At 36.1% G+C, this 23,225-nt stretch overlaps 1 protein-coding gene across 11 annotated transcripts in view; it reads right to left on the reverse strand.

The window, feature by feature from the left end:
• LOC113225265 (HMG box transcription factor BBX) overlaps positions 1 to 23,225 on the reverse strand; it is a 271,898-nt gene that overhangs the window by 138,248 nt on the left and 110,425 nt on the right. For all 11 annotated transcript variants that reach the window (XM_026456848.2, XM_026456866.2, XM_026456862.2 and 8 more), the window contains one exon: positions 15,564 to 15,637. The gene's annotated coding sequence lies outside the window, so the exon portion shown is untranslated. The remainder of the gene's footprint in view (positions 1 to 15,563; positions 15,638 to 23,225) is intronic.

Here is a 23,225-nt window from a genome sequence, read left to right on the forward strand (position 1 = left end):
TATAAAGTGTCATTAATATCCATGCACAATAAATATTCTTGTTATCTATAGCATTTTCTGTATATACAAACATTCTTGTATATATAGCATTCTTACTTTTAAAAAGCTCTCAGAAATAACATTATATTTACTTAACAAACTATTTTAAAGGTATTTTTAAGTATTCACAAGTAGCAAGTACCTAGCATGTATTCAGGACTCTGTAAAATTATCTCTTAATTCACATCACTCTTTGAGGTGAATATTTCCAGCGTTAGTTTACACATGTGGAAACTGAGATTCAGCACTGTGAAGTAGATTGCCCAATGTTTAAAAGCTAGCATAGTTGGGATTCAAACGATATCCAACTCTGGTACCCAAATGTGAAAACCATGCATCTACTAGGTAGGACTGTCTAAAAATACAATAGCAAAAATAAATTTCTAATGCAAAAAACAAAACAAAACAAAACAAAAAAACCCCAGACTTGTTCTATTTCAGCTTACTATTTCAGTTTATGTTATTTAGAATGCATCCCTGAATCATGTTCTAATGGTCTGTATCAATTTTATGTCATAGTACTTCTTTATTACTTCATATAATCACAATTTACACTTAAACCCTATAAATTCTAAAACTGGCAGTGGATCCCAATTATGTCTATGGAAAGTCTCAACTTGGCTATACTTCTTTTCATAACTGGAATTTCTCTAAGACTGGAAGTAAACTTAGCTGTTGGTAGGCTGAAACTTAGCACTTTCATTTCATTACCCCCCACCGTCAGGGACTCACTCACAGGGAAGCAAAAAGGCTTGCCAAGCCCCACAGAAATTACTCACTTCCACTCTCTTTTTCCTCATCTCTCTTCCAAATGTACTTCAAAACCTAATTTTAAACTCATGCAGGAAATCTGATTAATACCACTTGGCTTTCTCTACTCCATTAACCCTAGGACCCGTCAGCACACATAAAACACAATTCGTTTATATGATTATTTGTCAGCTTTTTAATTTGTCATTGTTGTTTTCATTTGCATGTTTGTCTAGCCTGCAAGAACCACTGACAAGAGTTTACAAATTTATTTCTTCTGTCCTGTGTCCTAACAAATTCTTCTTCCCCGAAAGGACCACCAACTATGCTGCGTGAACAGTAGTCACTTAACAAATGCTGAATGACTTACTACAGTGGAACAATTCGCCTCTGGTATTTCTCAATATCCCAGTGAATCCTCCACATCTATAACATGCTGGAGATGATACCAGGTACTGCTAGAGGCTTGGGGTCTTCCTGAGGGTGCCTGGGACAAGAAAAACACAGAGAGAGACCAGAGACAGTCAGGAGAAACACAGAGAGAGGAAACATGGAAATAAACAGAGGACAGAAATAAAGAGCTGAGAGGAGCAAAAGAGTCAGAAGTTAACAGAGAGATTAAGCAGCCAGAGAAATCACAGACAGGAGGAAGTTGGCAATCTGAACTTGGGTTTTGGTTTTGAAACCACATTTTTGGTACTATTTACTCATGTAATATGTGCCCTCATGTTACTAAATCTGTGATATAGTCAACCATTTTGAAGTTATTGCCATGGTTTTTCGGAGCTTGTAACTTTACCTATTAAAATTCATCTTCACAGGGTTTCATCTTTGGAGATACATCTACACACACAGTCCTCCAAACAACCCAGCTGTAAAGAGGGAAGTATTTTTTCCAGTTTAGAAAATGAAGGTCAGAGAGGTAATGTGACTTGCCCAAGACACAAGCAAATAAATGATAATCGAGGCCCCCAAATTTTCTGATTCCAAAATCCACTGCTTTTTCTGATATCCTATATAGTCCCTAATAGAATATTACAGAAATCCAAACTGGTTTTGTAAAATAAAATTCAAATAAACATAATTAAGGACAAAATTTTTCTATTTTATGGGACACTGAATTACTCAGGCTACTCATTAGGATATTTTTAAGATATACCAGAAAAAAATAAATCTGAATAAAAATATCAGAATGACAAAAAATTTAGAACAGAAATTGAAATTAAGTGAACAGTCACTTGACAAAAATTTTTTAAAGGGCTAGAGTTAGTTTATTTGCTTCTACAACTTTGTAATTTCATTCTTAATGATTCAACACATTTCAGCTGACTGGAAAGATAAAGCAATGTTCTGCATTTCAATGAATTCTTAGAGCTAAGTACTAGTAAAGAACTGGTGCTCAAAACTACTTGTTCTCTCTTACAATGTCTTACCTAAAGTCTACACTGCAATCCAATTTCAGGGTACTTCATAGGGTAGAAATTATGAAATGTATTGCTCTTTGTATGCATGAGTATTTTCTTTTGAGGGGCACTTACACTCTTCTAAATAATCATGCCCTTTTAGTAACATTCAATTGAATTGCCAGAAAAGCTGCTTTGATAAAAGTATAAGCATGTTATTGGATTTTACAGCAAAATAAGACAATAAGAACACAAAGAAATTTCTATTCAACTGTGTATCAATATATTTTCCATCATGTTCAGCATTTTTTAAACCAGAAATTTTCAAATAAGGCCTAAAGTACAGTACTGCTCTGCCCTCTAGTGACTGGCTAGGTTTTGTGAGCTACCTGCAATTTTTTTTTAATGCTTTTTGCACAATACTTACAATTAAAAAAAAAATTACATGATGGCTTCTTTTTCATCATTTAAGAAGTGACCAAAAAGTACTGGTCAACTTTTAAGATATGAGTGGTATGAACACAATGCAGGAAAGATACTAAAGTTGAAGAATTTCTTTTCATCAGGCCACCCAAGTATTGCAAACCAGAAAAAAGTCTTAATATAAACTGTTCCAATCCTTAAATCTTCATGCAATTTATTTGGAAAAGTCAAATAATTCCATTACAAATTTCTTTGTTAAAAACCTTATAAATTTCTTAACTTATAAATTTCAAATTAGTCAATTATATTATTTCAGAGTCTGAGATATCAAGATGAATGATACTATATATATCACACACAGATGAACAATTTTCTACTAATTATAAAAGAGCAAAAATGCTTAATACAAAGCTATACTGAACATAATTTACCGTTAATTGCTCAAGTGGTACTTGAGGATTTTCCTGAACCTCAGTGTCGTCATTAGAAAACTCACTATCACTTCACTGATATGTGTGGAAACATTAATCAAGGATGCCAGTTAAGACAGAGCTATTACATAGAGATTCACCCTACTACTTCAACAAAGGGAATCTGTCATATTATACATCCCTCTTAATTTCTCCTGCCATAAACCTCTTGCTAGGAACTGATGTGTTGCTAGAACAGCATTTCTACTCTTATTAAACCCAGGGTACCACTTCTGTGTCTACACACTTACATTAAAAATAAACAGTGCATTCATGCACACGAATGTAAAAGGACACCCAAACATGTGAGGATAATCTACAGACAGTGTGGTGGTGTAGTTAGGAGCACAAACCCTGCAGCCAGATAGCCTGAGTTTGAATTCCAGCTGTGCCACTTACTAGCAGCGTAACCTTGGGCAGGTAATTTCACCTCTCTGTTCTTTCAGTTTCCCCATCTAAAAAATAAGAAGAAAAGGAGGCACCTACCAGTAGTAATAGGTTATATCTTGATAGGTATTTGGGTTATGCAGGTGTATGCATTTACCAAAATTCAGAAAACGTATTTTTAAGATGTGTGCATGCAACTCAATGTAGATGTACATTAAAAAAATTATACATAAATATTGAACTCTTGTTAATATAGATATTACATAATATAAATGCTGAAGCATTTAGGGAGGTATAGTGACATCTATATTTTCAGATGCCTCAAAAATTAAGTTGAATTGATGAGGGACAGAGAGATGGACAGATGATAGATATGTAATAAAATAAACATAATAAAATGTTAATGGCCAAATCTAGGTGGTGAGTATGTGAGTTTCATAATAAAATGTTGGGGGAAAATATGCCTACCTCTCATCAGACTGATGTGAAGATTAAATATATATATAATAATATTAAATATAAAGAAGAATGACTGACTTAATAATGGCATCTAGCAATATGTTTATTTAAACAAATGAAAAGTAGTGATCTATTCTTTCCAAGTTGGTAGAAAAGGGGAGGAAGGTAATAAGGCACTGAGTTCCCAAACTGGGGTCAGTAGTTGCCATCAAAGGTATTACAGGTCAAATTTCAGATACATCATAAAACTGCATAGACTATGCAAAGACTATAGTCTTTGAAAGTAACAATGAGCTGGATTTGAATCTCAGGTCTGTTTTTAACAAGTCAAGAAGCTCAGACAAGCTATTTACATGTTCTGAGACCCAGTTCTCTCTTGTATGAGATAGGAATAATGACACCTACATTTAAGGCTCACTGTGAAGACAAGGAAGAAAAATACACACACACACACACACACACGGAAATGAGCACATAAAAGACAAATAACAGCTGTAGTTTTTAATTATTATAATCATCATTACTACCTAGGGAAAGTCTTAGTTTATCTCTACCACCATTCTCTGAAGATGAAAACCAAAGTGGCTATGTATCTGGTTCTTAGACTAGAAACTGCACATGCAGTTGGCCCAAATACTCTGAAGGGCTTTCTAAAAGATCTTTATTAAAAGAGTAGGCCTTATTTTAAGTTTCACTAAGTGTGAAAGAAGAGCTGACAATGACAGGAAATTCATTATTCATTTCTCTGTAATGCCAATTATAATAAATACAAGACTTACGAGTAAGGCATTTGAAAGTATGTTTGCTGATGGCATTTTAAAGAAAATCACTTCAGTGCATTTGACGAAATGATATTAATACCTGGATGAGCTTTGATTTAAAATAGTCTAAGGTAACATATTTAAAGAATATTACAACTACATTTATAGAAGATGAGTTCTATGCTCCGAGGGAGAGGATTTGAAAATCATTATGGATTATTCAATGAAGACGGTGACTCAACACATAGTTTCAGCTAAAAAGAAAATCAAGAACTTGGCACTCAAAGAAGGAATATTGGAAAATTACACAACATGGCTACTTCATTGACTGCTGTATAAAAACTGCTTTCTCCAAAGGTTATTCACCCCTGGATTACTAGCTCAAGGAACTTTTTTCAGGCATTTAGATATCCCTAAATTTTCAATACTGTCAATCTTGAAAGTCTTCCCCATCTTGCACAGCACTATTCTGCTTTTCCCACCACAGATACGATAGAATTTCTTTCCTTTAGACTTCCCTTAACAAAGAATGGATATTTTCAACAGTTCCACTTCAGGCATATTATCTTTCACCAATTTTCAAAGTTTCAGCTCTTATCTCACTCTTCTATTAAACCTGTCTTCAGCCTGAATCTCTACCAAACCTCATCTCAAATTTATAACTACATCCTAAATATAATGCCATGGATATCCTCTGTGTTTCAAATTCAATCCATCCCAAACTTCACCTCCCCCTCCCACAAATCAGTAATACTAGCAGCTCCTTACTTCCGATGGCAGTATTAGCACTATTGTGAATATCCACAATTAAATTACAAACCTATCTTTGACTTTCTTTTAAATACCGTCCATTTGCTCCTTCCCTCTCTGTCCCTCTATATCCCCAAAATGAGTTCAGTCTATTGTCAAGTTCTACAGATTAATAGTTTCTAAATTGGTTCAGGTGATAGATACCTAGAATTCATATTCAACAAACACAGTGAAAGCTAAATTTACAATAACTAAACACACAAAACAGAGGCTAAGTAGTAGTAGGAATCAAGTGTTTTAGAAAATTGTCATTGAAGGAATCCTTAAAACGGAGTATCCATTAACTTTTGCCCTGTGAATGGGAAAGACTAGTTCTGTAACTTGGAATACTTCAATCTAAAATATTTCAAGATCCAGAGTATAACCTTCTTAATGTCTCTCATTATAGCCCCATTTACATCTGTCAATACACTACCAGAAGAATGAATGTTTTCTTACCTAGGATAATACTAAAGCCCCCTAAACCAGTCTTTCCAATGTCTACCTTTTTCCCTTCTGTTCCATCTCATTTATATCAATCATTCAAAAGTTTTCAGTGGCCCATCTGCCTTTTGGGGGTGGGGGGGAAGGTAACTCACCTTAGCATTCAAGACCCTCTTTACATCTCTGCCTTCACACCAAAGTTTCCCACTGTAACTTTACATGTATCCCATCCCACTGGCCCAAGTCGTCTATTCACCCTTCCACACTTCTGTTATTTCCTCCTCTTTGTGAAGTCTTCCCTGATATCCTTCAGTGGGATTTAAGGTCTTCCTCAGAACTAGAAGTTTATTTGTGTATCTCCCTCTTTTGTGCCTGGACTTTGCCTTATATTACCACATTCTGATCTTGGTAGTGTGTAACGCACTGCCTTGCACATGATAATTAGTAAGTATTCGTTAGCTATACAGAAGAATAGAAAATACATTATTTATCTTTAAAGAAAACATTTTTCCAGTGAGATTACTACAGGTAGCTCAGGTTCTAAAAAGAAACAGAATAGAGTGGGAGAAAGATTAAAGAGGGATAATGATCCAGAGTACAAACTCTCACAAGCAGTCTCGAAAGGTTTAGATTTCTCAATATATAGTAATAATTTTAAAAGTATACAATTAAAGTCTATAAAATCCATGGTGGCTATGGTTTGGATGTTTACATACTCAACAAGGAAAAGGCAAAATTGCTATTAAAAAAAACCACAAACACCTAACACATATACCTAAATAAGAAGCAACTTTTAGAAGGAACCAAGGTATTTCATAGAGGGCACTAAAATACCTTGAAAACAAGTTTAGATATATTAATTATTGAAAGATATTCAAAATTAATACAAAATAGCTATTGATACATGGGACAGAGACTAAGTTGTATTGGTTTTTATGCTTATGTGCATGAAAATTATTAGAAAATAAATACTTTCACAGAACATTTCTGAAGATAGAGAAAATTTTTTTTTCTCTTGGACCAATTAATTATGAAATGTTAAACCACTAACTTGAAATGAAGGAAAATTTTGCATCTCTTTTGAAGTTTATGAATTAAATAAATAACAGAATAAGGTCATGGTTGAATGAACTATTTAAATTTTTTAAATATTTATATAATTACTAGTGTGTAATATTTTTAAAAAATAGCACTTAGCAGGACATGGTGGCTCACATCTGTAATCCCAACACTTTGGAATTTAAGGAAGGAGGATCACTGAGGTAGGAGGATCACTTGCAGCCAAGACCAGCCTGGGCAACATAGTAAGTAAGACCCATCTCTACAAAAAATAAATTTAAAGAAACTTAGCCAGGTGTGGTGGCACATGCCTGAAGTCCTGCCTATTTGGGAGGTTAAGGCAAGACGATCACTTGAGCCTGGTAGTTCAAGGCTTTAGTGAGACCTGATGAAACTACTGCATTCCAGCATGGGCAACAGAATGAGCCCTTATCTCTTAAAAAAAAAATTAATTATCATACTTTAAATTCTCATACTTACTGAATTCTCATTAAGAATCATACCATATCTCCTTGTTTTGTTCAAATAATTATAGTCTTTGAAGAAAATCATCTAGACTATATAAATTTGTTCTTATGCTTAAAAAAATTTACATAGTTTGGGCTGATAATCTTGTTAATACTAATAGCAGGTAGCAATAATATTCTTAACTATAATCCACTGAATGATAAATGACTTATTTCCTAGTATTTTCATATGTTTGGGCTTTACTAAAATTGCAAAATTGCAAGAGGTACAATTAAAATCAAACTTCTATCACTTACAATTGTACAGAAAATATTTTAAGAAATCCAACAATAAGAATAAATGTTAATTTATTCTTTCCTAATGAAATCATCAGGAAAGCAAGTCCATCTTGTATTCAATACAGATTTTCCCAACATAGTAAAAATGTACAGTTTGAAGCTGGACCATTTATCTTGTTGTGAATGGAGATAGTAATAAACATGAAATTAAATTTCAAGGACCAGTTAAGAAGCAAAAAAAGTTATAGATCATTTTTTTACTTACAGTCCATTTTAAGAACACATTTCCTTAATAGTCCCTGCCATATGCTGGGTTGACATTATATCCTCTAGTACTTTTAATCCTCTAACAACTTTACATGGCAGGTATTTGCCCCATTTCACAGAAAGCTAAGTAACTTTACCACATCCCAGTTACGGTAAACGGCCGAGTTAGTGTAGTCTTGGATCCATCTGACTCCACAGCCCATGTTTCTAAGAGATCACTCTACAGTTAAAAACAAACAAACAAACAAAAAAACAAAAACAAAACAACCACTTTTTTTTAAGTGATCCATTTAGATCTGTCTCCCATAAGGAAACCCTTAAGTTTCTGCCTATCCATATTAATATCTGGGAATCAACAGTGAGCATTTTGCAGCTGACAATCTAGAGGTAGGAATCAAGATCTTTGTAAGTATTCAAAAGTAAAAGTTCTAAAATACTTTTTCATGGCACATAGTAAACTCCAATGTATAAAATATTCTATTATGGCAGAAAGCTGGTAAAAAAAATCTATAATTTTGCTGATTAGGGAAAAACTCATAAAAAGAGACATGATTGAAACACTTCTACTATCAATAAGATATAATAGCCTTATTAGAAAGATGTATCTTTTGTTCTCTAAAAAGTGAAACTCTAGGTGAGTAATAAAGATAGGTAACTCCCGGCATTTTATCAGGAACTAAACCTTCAAACCTGAAAACTTTATGATTTATTTAAATGTTCACTTCACCAAATGAATTGAAAGATGATCTGTATGCTTCTGTCCTTCCAAATGGCCTGACACAATGATTGCTATAAAAAGAGGTTTGGTATTTAAGGGGATTGACAATAGCTGCTGACTTCAAACTTTTCTTTATTGGCTTTTATAATACACCCATTTAATGATTTGGTAACTCTAACAATGCTGAAAACATAGTGGTATTCAAAAACTCTACTGAAGGCATGGACAGAGTTTCATGTCCATCCAGGTGCTGCCTTCACGGACAGGAGAGCATATACTACTCTGCACATGGATACACCTCACATTTGATAGGTTTTACTTTTCTCTTATTTGGCAATTCTTCAGTATAACTATTGTGGCACAATGTATTAGGACAGTGCTCACCACATAAACAGTAGGTAGCTAAGCCCTCTTTAGAAGCCAGTTCCCCCACATCTGGCTGGCTCTCTCAGAAACCTGTGTACTCTAAGTCCCTATGGCAATGTTTAATATCCTAAAACGGAGCATTTCCGCCGTGAGACACTTGGTAATAAACTGCTTTATAGTAAATGTTAAGAACACTAAAATAATTATATAACTCATCTGTTTTATATGAGCAGTAATATAGCCACAGTAGAGGCAGAACAACTGCAAATTAAGCAGGTTATACAAGATAATGCAAAACAAACACAGTATTCTTGTCTATCAACTTCACAGATCAATTTGAATACAGCAATATCCTACAAATACCTCCCAGAACAAAACACTCAAATGTTGACTTTAGTCAACCTTTCTGGTACACATTAACTGAAGCCAGGTATCACACTGCATCTCTTAAAGCCCAACATGAACCAAAGTGCCTGCCTTAAATCTCACAACCTTCACACGTACTCTACTCACAGGGTCGCTGATGAAGGGTTGGAAAAAAAAGAAAGAAGGCAGGTAAGGAGACAGGACAATAATTAAATAGATCTATCAGACTTAGACTGAGCAGAAGTTGCTGGCATTATTTCAAATACACAATCTTTCTTTTTTCTGTTTACCAAAATCTTAAGTATATGCCATTTCCCTGTTTGCACTCTCAACGGATTCACAAAGTAAAAGAACACTGCGTTACAAAATGTGAATTGGCTTGATACAGTAAACAGAAACAGGTATAACCCAAAAGAGTAATTATCTTCTTCAACTTAATTTTCAAAAACATTCCCAGTATTCCTAGATAACAATAAATATACATGGAAGTCAATTTTTACAATGATGTAATTCCTCCATTATATAAATCACTTGAATTTTCAAGTTCTTAGGCTTAATTCCTTCACTTGTAAGAACCTTATTTTCATGAATGGTGACTTCAAAGTGGAAGAAACAGGAATTTAGTAATTTCAAATGTCTCCCTCCTCAAAAGTATCAAAGATATTTTTAGAATCTTAGAAGACTGTAACAAACCAAGTATCTTGTTTATAGACTAAATCACATAGGAAGTATTTTTTAAAACACTTTTACTTCATTCTGTGGTAAAGAAAAACAAAAACCTATGTTACAGATGAAATTGTGTCCCGTTCCAAGTTCATATTTTGAAGCCCCAGTACCCAATGTGATGGGACAGGGCCTAAAAAGAGGAAATAAAAGTTAAGCAAGGTCATATGGATGGGGCCCTGATCCCAAATAACTGGTGTACTTACGAGAAGAGGAAGAGGCACTAGAGCTTACAGCCTACACAGAGGAAAGGCCATGTAAGGACATAGCAAGAAGGTAGCCCCTTCTGGTGGTATAAGCCAGGAAGAGAGACCTCACTAGAAACTGACTTTTTCAGCATCTTGGTCACTGACTTCTAGCCTCCAGAGCTTTCAACTTAAAATAAATGTCTGTTGTTTAAACTACCCAGTCTGACACTTTTTTTAAATGTGTTATAGCAACACACGCAAACTAATACAACCTCTAAAGATGAAGAGTTTATATTTTTTGAGGTGGTTTTACTCCACCAATAATCCAGGTGAATAAGCAACTAATAGTTACAAAGATACTCCATTTATAAAGAGAAGAGCCTGGAACAATTTGAAGACTAATTCAGGCCCCAAAAAATCATTTTTATATACATGTGTGATTTTAAAATTAAACAAATAGTCATTTTAGAAAAAGCTTAAGGCTTTGAATCATAACAGATATTACTATGTTGCACTTGATTCTGAAAGTACAAGGGGACAATGTCAATAGAGAAGTTCATTAAGGCAGTGGTCCCCAAGTTTTTTAAGCACCAGGGACCGGTTTCATGGAAGACAATTTTTCCATGAATGGTAGGGGATGTAGGGGGGATGGTTTGGGCATGAAACTGTTCCACCTCAGATCATCAGGCATTAGATTCTCGTAAGGAACATGCAACCTAGATCCCTCATATATGCAGTTCACAGTAGGGTTCAGACTCCTATGAGAATTTAATGCTGCTGCTGATCTGACAGGAGGCAGAGCTTAGGTGGTGCTCAGCTCCTGCTGTGCAACCCGGTTCCTAACAGGCCATGGTCCAGTACCAGTCAGAGGCCCAGGAAGTTGGGGACCCCTGCTTTAAGGAGTCTAAATTAGTTAAAACTTCACACTGAAGAACAGTACCATAAAAATCTTAAAATAGAAATGCTATTTCTTCTGAAACCAAACAGTAGTTGCTCTATATGAGGAAAAGAATTCCAGTAGTACATTTTCTGTTCTTGTACCTTGCCTCAAGATTATATAAAATTTGATACTTTTTGCAACTTAATGCTGACCTTATTAATATGCAGAATAAAAGCCATAAAGTATATGAGCTTTTGGTCATCACTCTGTCCTTGGGACTTCTAAATTCTTAGTGACAAGAAGTTAATTATTAGATCATGGGGTAACTAATACTTCTACAGGATTCACCCTTTCTCTCAGCAGTAAGGATAAAGCCACTTCCAACTTCCAGTAGAAGTAAAGAAGAACGCATAAGTTCTTACGCATTCAGGACAATTTTTTAAAAAACCCTTGGCAGGTGTGTGGACATATGTGTTTATAAACAAACACATTTTAGATATGTACTGTTGGATGTCTATCAGAGAGGTATGGTACAGGGTATCAAGATTCTTGAACTTTGATCACATCTTTCTTTTACAAACTACTACTTCTTGAGTGCTTCTATGTGCCAGGGACTCTTTTCAAGCAATTAACCCAATTATCTCATTTAATTCTCACAGTCCTACAAGGTAGAGATCATTATCCCTACACTACAATGAGAAAATAACATTTCAGAGAGGTCAAATATAATCACCCAAATGCTTTCAATTAAAAAGTGCCAAAACTAGGATATCTCTGAATCCAAAACCCATGTTTTGCTGTACTGTTTTGCCTTCTGTGTGTGTGTGTGTGTGTGTGTGTGTGTGTGTATATCTAGATATATATATTTTAAGATACAGATGTTGATATGGTTTGGCTCTATGTCCCAACCCAAATCTCACCTTGAATTGTACTAATCCCCATGCCATGGGATGGACCCGGTGGGAGGCAACTGAATCATGGGGGTGGGTTTTCTTCCATGCCATTCTTGTAATAGTGAGTAAGTCTCAAGAGATCAGATGGTTTTATAAAGGGGAGTCCCCCTGCACATGCTCTCCTGCCTGCTGCCATGTAAGACGTGCCTCTGCTCCTCCTTCGCCTTCTGCCATGATTGTGAGGCCTCCCAACCATGTGAAACGGTGAGTCCATTAAACCTCTTTCCTTTATAAATTACCCAGTCTTGAGTATGTCTTTATTAGTAGCATAAGAACAGACTAATACAGATGTCTAAGCATGTTCCTTACTCCCAATCTTAAGGAACTATAAACTATCACAAAGCATTGTTTATATACTACTGGATGTTTAAATCAATCATCTTAATCCACACAAGTTTGATGATAATGTTTTTTAATATCTGTGAGATGAATAAAACCACCATTGGCTAAGGAGTTCTATGTGCTAACAATTTTCTAGGAGATTTAAGAGATAATAATAATGCAAAAGTCACTGTATAGTAAATGTGACCTCAGGTAGAGTATCTTAGAAAACTCCCAGATGCAATTGTTAAGTTCCCTATGGTGTCTGCATTCTTCATCACTACAATAATTCTTGAAATTGAACTTAAGTAGACAAAGGCATTTGGCTACTGTTATATCCAGTATGATTAATATATTACTACTGGAAAAAGCAAAGTACCCATTTCCTCATTCTCATCCTATATCAAATTAGATAATATCTGTCAAAGTTCTGTAACCTATTATATATAGGTAAAAGAATTATTTTAAGTATCATATTTCCTTTCTCTAATTCTGTATGCAAATTACAGAGGGTCCAGTTTGCAGTAAGTTTTATTCATTTTAAAATTACCTATAAAAGAATAATGTAAGTCTATTATACACATTAGAAACTTTTCGTAAGTTTTAGGAAAAGTTGTAAGGTTCAAAACATCAAGAAACTCTTGGATTGTATCCCTAAAACTTGTCACTGACAGCATTCCACATAACAACAAAAAGATTCGTGGTCAAATAATTTGACATGTTAAACAGATTAAATTCACTGAAGAACTTCCTGGAATCTTTAATACATTATGTGCGCTCTGTCTCTTAAAAAGCAGTAGATGGTATTTTGCAGATATAATGTCTCTTAAAAAGCAGTAGATGGTATTTTGCAGATATAATAGTTAAAATATGTACTGCTTCTCCCTATCAGTCTTTCCCCATCCCCTCTTACAAGGCCACTCTCTCACATGATGCAGGTTTCACCCTGTGACATGCTCCAGCCAATTAAACATGAGAGTTAATGACATGTGCCACTTCCAAGCACCCTTGTTAAGAGTCATAGTTCCATCACTTTTCTCTTTCCTCTTTCCTCTGCAAGACGTGTACGTGCCAGAAAGACTTCTCCTTCAGTTTTGGTTCAGGAATGAACAGGACACAGAGCAGAGTGGCAGGAGACTAATCAGGGACATGAACATAAATGAAAAATAAATATTTATTGCCATAAACCACTAAGATTTGGAGGCTTTTCTGATATTGAAATGTAATTGACTAAGTTGACTGATCTGTTTCCCAGATTTATGGAACCCTGGCATCCTTTTGCCAAGTAACATCTTCTAGGATTTGTTTCCTCAATTACTCCTGGTTTTGTATGGCATCTTTTCTATTTCTCAGTTAATACTGTATTTAAGACAAACATATAGGTCAGCTAGAAAGTATGCAGTGTTAGCCATCTGCAATTAAGCTTCCATTTTAAATTTTATCATTAGTGTGAATTTCTGTCAATTTCTGCTTATAGTCAATGAAACATTCTATTGCAATAATCTGATTAACATCAGGAAATTGTTGGCTCAGATGGCTACTTAGTGAAATCTGCCATAGTAATCTTGGTTCATTACTTAGTTTTTCTGAATAGGTCAGATAAAGGGTCCGGGCTTTGCTTTCTGTATATGTATTCATATTTAGCAAATTCAGAATACTGCTACCAATTCCATTTTCTTCAAACCTCACCATACTCAACTCTCTTTTAGATAGCAAATGAGAACATACTTGAAATTTCAGTATCAATTTTTGAAAATTCCATAGTCTATACTGCTGACTCAATAAAACCATAATTAACTGTATTCTGGCTGGCATTCTTAAATTCAGAATTTGTATTAATATTTGTATCAAATGTGCCTTGAAGGATAGCACAGTGAAGAAGAAAAACAGTAATTAAATTCCAATCTTCTCACTGGCATTAAAGTTTTGTGGTTGTTTAAATGCCCTATTATAAATACACATTCAAGTAAATCATATACATTTTACTATGTGTACAATCCTAGACAATGACTTTTAGGAGACTGGTTCAGAGGCCTTATATTTATGCTGACATCACAGAAGCAACATTCAGTGATATAGTTACCAAAAGGGAAAGGTAGACACATAATCTAGACAGATGTAATAAGCTACAAAATATGCTTTAAAACAGAAAAGGTTTTGGATTAATCTTAACTAAAAAGTTAAAGAATAAGTTCCTTTCCTGAAAACTATAACTAAACAATATTTACCATATTTGCTCATTTTAATTTACAACAGTTTCCTCAGTCTTATATATCATCAGTTCACCATAAAGTATTCAGATACCAGTAAAGCAATCCCACATCTGATTCCCAGATTGGGGAAACTCTATGCATTTAAGTAATTATTATTAAAACTAATTTTAAAATATTATTGCCATACATTAAAGTTAAAAACTTTTTCCCCTAAAACAAAAGCTTTGAAAATAACTAACATACAAAAGGACAGTTACAGTATCTGCAAGTTTCAGAATTTTATATAATTTGGCACATGTATATATTTTAAAATCTCAACTTTTTCCTTCATTATGTGGTTTTCATATTTAAAGTGGTTTCAAGATGCAGCTACACCTACCTCTATTATTTTTAACAGGTAAGAAAAACTCCATAATGCTTCAATACTGATTCATTTTTCAATTAAAGCCAACAGGAGTACAAAAAGCAGCTTTTGGGGAATAGATCAATTTAATACCTAATTAGGTATATAACCTCTAAGTATCTAGGACTTTAGAAAACTCACTTTCACCAATAATGCAGTACTGTGGAGAAACGAATCAGAGATTTTGAAACGGCTAGTTTTAAAATTTTCATGATTTTAAAAGAAAATTTAACTTACTTGATAATGGAGATTAATAAAAGTCACACTTTAAAAGATAATAAAATTGACAAGAAAAAAAATATCCAATTATCACACTTCCTTGATCAAGATGGATTATGGGGGAAAAGTTGAGACCAGCTCTGACAGCACATAGTTCTTGACTGCCTCACTGCTTCCAGGTAAGTAAGTAAGATGGACCTTCACAACAGCTCTTACCAGTCAAGTCAAGACTTTCCATTGTGATTTCAGTGGAACATCAGAACTTCCAGCTTCTGTGATGCAGTGGGATTCTGTGAAGGATCCATAAAAAAGTAGTTAAAATGGTGAGCCAAGAAGGTCTTTCAAATAAAGCTGACATTCATTCTCTTTAGCAAAATAATCTCCAAATAAAATGAATTACCAGCCAAACAATCAACATGAGGCAAATCTCCCTACGTCAATGCTAGTTAGAGAAAGTGGCCTAAAGTGTTTACTGTCAATTTTAACAAAAAGACGGTCATTAAAATTATTCAATGGAAATTCTGAGATTAAGGTTACACATACTAAGAACTAATCATGGGCAATAACTTCTTGGCCTTTTGGCTATAATTAAGTGTAGAATTACAGGCAAATCCCCTGGAAAAACAAAGGGTTAAATAGACACCCTGACTAAATCCAAGTTATTTTAAATGACTGGCCCCACTCAACTAGATAAACTGTGATTCAGATATTAATATTTATGATTTACCTTTTAAATAATTTAAAGTTAATAGGGCAAGATAGTAAAAACGAACAAACAAGAAAGCAGCCTGAGGTGAGGGGTCCAAATAGAAAATAATTTTTATTTTTTAAGGATAAAGGATGAAGTAAATATAAGATCAAAATCAGTGAAATGGTGTACATGTAAACTAAATGGAATTTTATTTTAATAACACTGCAAATCCATATCCCTAAACTGTTTCATTTCTAAGAATTCAAAAGTTATCATTTATGTTTCTTTGTAAGACAGATTTAGGTTGCTTCAGTGGTGAAACTAAATCCACACTCAACTAAAAGAAACAACTCCCTGCTCTAGGCAGATTATGACAATATATTTCTTCTCAATCTGTAAGCTACATACTGTGGAAATTGAATATCATAAGTTCTCTGACAGCCAAACAGAAACCCTCCAAATTTTATCTGGCTATTACAAATGGCCACATGAGTAGCCTCAGAAAAGCAGTTGCAGCATAGTCTGGTCTGCATTTAAATCACTAGTATTTCAGAGAACGTTCTGATTTGATGGAAATGAGTGGTGATGTGACATATCAGAAAGGCAGGTGGCCTAGCAGGGAGAAATGCCCTAAGTATGAGCACAGCCCTACAGAACGGTGACTTGAATGTGCCCTGAGACCAATGTCTGGGCAGATTTTCATCTGAGCCACCTGGTACCTGTCTGTGTTCTCTGGGTCCCACTTTGGCTTACTTTCAACCTCCAATCACCCCCACAGGGCCTTGGCTTCCTGAGTCCCGGTGATTAGCTCCACTGCCTCATTAGGAACTTGTCTTTCCCTTTTCAAGGCCTCTGCTTCCCACCCATGACAGTGCACATCCCCCTCCCAGTCCTAGCCAGCACTGATCTGTCACAGCCCAGGATTCCCTCTGAGAAACTTCCTAACGGCAGGTGGGACAGCCATGTACTATATATTATTTGTCCCTTACAAACAGGGCATCTGACTTGGCATCTGAAAAACCTATCTTACAGATGTGGCCTAAACCACCACTGAAACATGCTGAAGCAACTGGCGGAAAGCTAGCTCTCACACTCCCCCTTGAGGTGCTGTTTTAAAAAGCTTTTTATTCTAAAAAAGGTGAGGTGCCACCTGTTACAATGAGGCGGATTCCCAATTAGTGTTAATGTCCAGCATAACATTCAAAGGCACGTCACTGCAAAATCCCCTAGTATGCCAAATCTGTGTTTTGCACCCTGATGTCACTACTACCTAGTCAGTGCAGAAGGGACTCTGAGGACACCATGCTGCCCACTTACAGAGAAGAATATTTAATCCCCATGAATGACTGCTTTTCTGATATTTTCATCAATTCTCTGGGTAATAGATTAAGCTTTAACTAACTCATTTTCATACATACCCCTAATTCAATCAAGCTCAATAAAAGTCATTCTGGACTGCAATTATTTGCTAAGGAACAATTACATTCAAATGAAAAAAAAATTGCTGGGCATGATACCATGCGTGGTACAGACACCTCTCCATTTATGCAGTAAAAACAACAACAAAAATAGCCAAAGGGCTGGAAAAGGAAATAAGGATTGTTTTTCCTCATCCTTCGGAAGACAGAATACTCATGCTTTTATACCTTAAAAAGGGGGGAAGCAGGGGATGAAAAAGCAAATTTTAAAATTATTGCTTTCAACTACATTTATGCTTTCAAAGAGGCTATATTTCTAATCTAAGAGCCAGCATGACTTCTGAGACTCAAAGCAAGTACAGGTCACAAACTAGGAGTTCTAATACCCACTCTTCCACAAAACCGTCCCCTGACTTCCTCCATTTCCTCAGTAGGTACTGTATTCCAATTTCCACTTTATAATGCAAGTTTTCTTAAAAGATTTTTCCTACTATAAAACTACTTCTCTACCTTTATGTGAATACAATTCTTATCTTCTGATCAACTCACTATTTTATATACTACATGTTGATAAAATGAACTTAATCACCAAGCTTTTACTTCCATGTAGTATAATGTAGTCGTGCTTGTAGTCAAAAAATTCTTGATTTAATTAAAGCCTTCCCTGTACTGGGCGTGCATAACCCTTTCCCACTCCATATATTCTGTTATTCCCAACAGTGGCCTCAGACACATTATGCAATTTATAGTACTGAAAATGATGTTGTTATATCAACTGCTATGCAATTTTGGCCAATGAATTCCATGCCTCAGGTCACTGTTGTCCACTACAGGCTAAAGGCCTAAAAATGATAAACTGACAGTCTGATCTCTAGTTAAATCATTTGCTGAAATAAAATATCTTCATATAAAGATAACTGCAGGAACATATATACACTCACATATACACACATATAAAATAAAAGTGACAACATAAACTATGAATAAAGACAAAACTTTTGTTAAAATCACCCATCTGTCTTTTACAGTTGAAGCTTAAACCACAGCTGTTTCACAGGCATTTCTGGCCAGGCACCAGTCTTTAACTGAAATTACAATGTCAGCTATACTGAGAATGGAAATCTCCCAAAAAAAAAAAAAAAATGCAAATCTGAATTACCTCTTTGTCACCTTCCCACCCCTACCTTGGCATTTCCTCATTACTCCCAGAGCCTTTCAGTTGAAAAACATTAAATATAAACATGTCTTAAGAGTTCCCTAGATAATTTGGCAGTAAACCAAAGTAACTACTAAGTAATTACAGATTTGTCCGTTTGTTTGGATTCTCCAAAAACAGTATCAGAAAACACTAGGTAGCAGGGACAGAAAACTACAGCATTCATTGTTTCAGATGGGGCCTTTATAATAGCAGACAAAAGATTTGCAAATCCTCTCCCCTCCAGTACTCAATATTGAACCAAGTATAAACTTATTTTTAAAAATGACCAGCAAGGTGTGGTGGCTCACACCTACAATCCCAGCACTTTGGAAGGCCCAGGCAGGTAGATCACTTGAGTTCAGGAGTTCAAAATCAGCCTGAGCATCATGGTGAAATCCCATTTCTACTAAAAATACAGAAATTAGCTGGGCATGATGGTGTGGGCCTATAGTTCCAGCTACTCAGAAGGCTGAGGCAGGAGAATTGCTTAAACCTGGGAGGCGGACGTAGCAGTGAGCTGAGATACTGCCATTGCACTCCAACCTGGGCAACAGAGTGAGATTCAGTCCCGAAAAAACAAAAAAAAAAAAAAAAAGAAAGAAAAATTACCTACCACCTACCTATATGCCAACAGAATAGCAAGGCAAATGATGTAGCCTTCTACTATTTGGGAAGTTATTAACCTACTATGCATTAACACTGCAAAAACTATTATAATAGAGCCGGTGCGCTGGCTCATGCCTGTTAATCCCAGCACTTTGGGAGGTCGAGGCGGGGGATCACCTGAGGTCAGGAGTTTAAGACCAGCCTGGCCAACATGGTGAAACCTTGTCTCTACTAAAAATAGAAAAATTAGTTGGGCATGGTGTTGGGTGCCTATAATCCCAGCTACTTTGGAGGCTGAGGCAGGAGAATCACTTGAACCCGGGACACGGAGGTTGTAGTGAGCCAAGATTGCACTACTGCACACCAGCCTGGGCAACAGAGCAAGACTCCATCTTACAAAACAACAACAACAACAACAACCAGCTATTATAAAAGAGTTACTGCTTTCTTAAAGCTGATGAGATATAGTTGGGTGATCACATACACAAACAAATTTAAATATTAATAGCATAATACATAATAAATGTCAAAATGGTAAGCAAAGAAATGTTTTAAAGTTAGAATATTCCAGGGGATCTCTACACAGGAGATGAATAAAACTGGAGCCTGTAGAACCAACGGCAATTGGGAATACAGACAGACAGGATGGAGGAGAGTGTTAAAGGCCTAGGATGAGGAAAGTTTCAATACTAAAGCAAGCATGACTTGCTGGAAGGGATAGGAGGCATATGCAGCAGATCTGCTTGAAGTACAGAGTTCACATGAGAAAGTAGGACATGAAATGTGGGCAAATGAGAAAGCAATGTGATTTGCTCTTTTTTCTCTCCATAGTTTCCTAAATAGCAGACTAATGTTAGCAGCATGGTGGTATACTAAGCATACTGGCCTTAGGTTTACTATCCTGCAATTGTTGGCCAATTCCTAAGCCTCTCTGGGCCTCTATTCCTCATCAGCAAAACATCCCTACATATCCCTACATAGGGATAACAATCCCTACATCTTTCATGGTTGCCTTCAGAATTATCAGAAGATATTATAAATTCACAGCATTTGGTATACAATAGGTGCTCAATAAATGTCAGTAATCTTATTAGAGATAAAACTAAGGGGTAGAAAAGCATTTAATAAAGTTACATTGTGAACACACTTAAGTTTGCCTTGACTATTCTCAGCATTTGGATGCTGAATGAATTGCTACTTCTCGAGTGTTATTTCACCATAGATTTTATTTTAATTTAGATGGCTTTCATATATATTTAATTCTGACAGTCTCACTTTTAACCCTACCAATTTCAATGTACATTAGCTGATTTAATAATACAAATATCTTATTATAATGAGCACTTGCCTTAAGATTTTTGCTGTAAGGACCATGGTGGAACCATGAATGTCTGTCTGCAGTTTTCGTAAGTGGAGATGTAAAATGAGTAGGCATTAGTCCAGTCAGATGCCTCTTTTAAACATGAATTGTATCAATGAGACCTTCTCAGGTATGGGATATCACACATTTAAGGTAAAAAGAGTTTCGCTTCCAGGAAACATAAAAACATGTTTGCCAGCAGCTACATCAGGAATAATGACAGGGGAGCTCCAGGATCTTTGGGAAGATTCATAAGTTCTATCAAGCCACTGAGAACTAAGCTGGAAAATAAACAGTGAAGATAATCCCAGCCCCATAGGATACCCCTCAGAGATTGGGTTACCTGAAGAAAACCCTGACTTACACTCTTTAGGCACCAGTCGGCACCTTCAGGAAGGGGTTCTGCAAATGAAACCCACTGGAGAAACCTTAAGACCACCTTGTCTGTTGAGGCAAGAAAGTGTTCCCTTGGCTGCTTTCACGTCAGCAATAATTTGGCAATAATTTGCAATATATAAAAAAATCACATTCTTAATAAAAAAAATTTAGTCCAAAGTCATTTGATAAAAAGGGAAGTCATTAATTATCAGATTACATAACTTTAAATGGAAAATACTCAGTTCCAAGAAGCAAAGGACACTGATCTCTTATTTTCCCTTATTAATATATTAAATAATGTCATTTAACAGCGTATTTTGATCAAAAATTATAATACATTCCTTTGCTTTTTTGAGACAGGGTCTCGCTTTGTCGCCCAGGCTGGAGTGCAGTGGTGCAACCTCGGCTCACTGTAACCTCTGCCTGCTGGGCTCAGGTGATCCTCTCACCTCAGCCTCCTGAGTAACTGGGACTGTAGGCACACACCACCACACCTAGCTAATTTGTCTGTGTGTGTGTGTGTGTGTGTGTGTGTGTATTTTTATTTTTTATTTTTTTCGTAGAAGAGCGGTTTCTCCACATTACCCACGCTGGCATCTTGAACTCCTGAGCTCAGTCCTCTCATCTCGGCCTCCCAAAATGTGGAATTACAGGCGTTAGCCACTGTGTCTGGTCATACGCTACTTTTTAAAAAACAAAAAACTGTACTTTCCAGAAAAAGTACCTGTTTCAAGTGTGTCTAATGTATTTGCAGCAAATCGCTGAAAGATTGGTTCCAGATATATTAATTTAATATTATATTATCAGGATATTCCTGATAATGAAGACACAAATGAGTCTGCTCAAAAGTGACTAATGGCAACTGTCAATATGCTCCTTTAAAGTAACTTATTACGAAGCAGTTATCCTTGAGACAAAGAATATCACATGGCAATTAGTTGTTTTAAATCAGAAAACTAGGCTGGGTTCCATGGCTTACGCCTATAGTTCTAGCACTTTGGGAGGCCAAGGCAGGAGGATTATATGAACTCAGGAGTTCAAAACCAGCCTGGGCAACACACTGAGAAGACCCTGCCTGTACAAAATATTTTAAAAATTGCTGGGCATAGTGATGTACGCCTATAGTCCCAGCTACTTGGGAGGCTGAGGTGGGAGGACTGCTTGAGACCAGGAGTTCGAGACCAGCCTAGGCAACACAGTGAGACCTGCCTGTACAAATTCTTTCTTTTAATGAGTCAGGCTTGGTAGTTTGCATCTGTAGTTAGTATCAGTTATTTGGAAAGCCGAGGTGGGAGGATGGCTTAAGCCTGGTAGTTCAAGGCTGCAGGGAGCCATGATTGCACCATTGCCTTCCACTTGGGTAACAGAGTAAGATCCTGTCTCAAGGCCTTGAGAAAGAAAGAAAAGGAAGGAAAGGAAGGAAAGAAAGGAAAGGAAAGAAGAAAGTAAAGGGAAGGAGGAAAGAAGGGAGGGAAGGAAGGAATCCAAGAAATTTTCCTTAGAGTCCATCAGGGAAGTCCAATCACATTTCCATAGCTGAAGCCAAGTAGGACCCAGAAAGTTTAAGTGACTACACAAAAGACCATCAGCTGGTTTATGACAGAGCTGTGACAACATCCCAGGTCTTCACATTGCTTTTCTCATGACTTCACACTGCTGCCCTTGTAGGAGTTGATGTTTTTCCCTATCACACATCCTGTGAAATCACAGGATGACAGAATGTTGGAGGCAGATAAGAGTTTGAAGCCACTCAGTTCAACCCATCAACCACACAGCCAAGACAGAGGCAGAGGTAGGCCAGAAGCCAAGGATACTGCCATGGTCAGTACACTTCCCTGTATCACACTGCCCTTCTGGAAGATGATCAATCCGTTTGATCTGCAGTTTGTCATCCACAGACTAGCAGGAGGCTCCAGACCAGATTACAACGCATCCCTACTCTTCCTGTGTTCCTCTACAGAAGCGTTCAGCTGGAAAAGTATCATAAAACCAGGGCCTAAGTTTTTACTGTCAATGTTCAGTCAGAATCAGAAAATGTTTCTTGGCTCTAAAACACTTTCTCCTTTCTAGTCTGAAGGCAAAGAAAGATGCCTTCTACAGCCTGTTGGCTGTAGAAGTGAGCATGTAAAATATTTCCCTGTGTTCCTAAATATTCCTATAAATACCTTAGAATAAAAAGTTAATGTCAGTGTAGACGGTATAGAGGAATTCTCTGTAGTTTCCACAC

This window comes from Piliocolobus tephrosceles, unplaced genomic scaffold, assembly GCF_002776525.5.
Source record: "Piliocolobus tephrosceles isolate RC106 unplaced genomic scaffold, ASM277652v3 unscaffolded_20, whole genome shotgun sequence".
NCBI lineage: Eukaryota > Metazoa > Chordata > Mammalia > Primates > Cercopithecidae > Piliocolobus > Piliocolobus tephrosceles.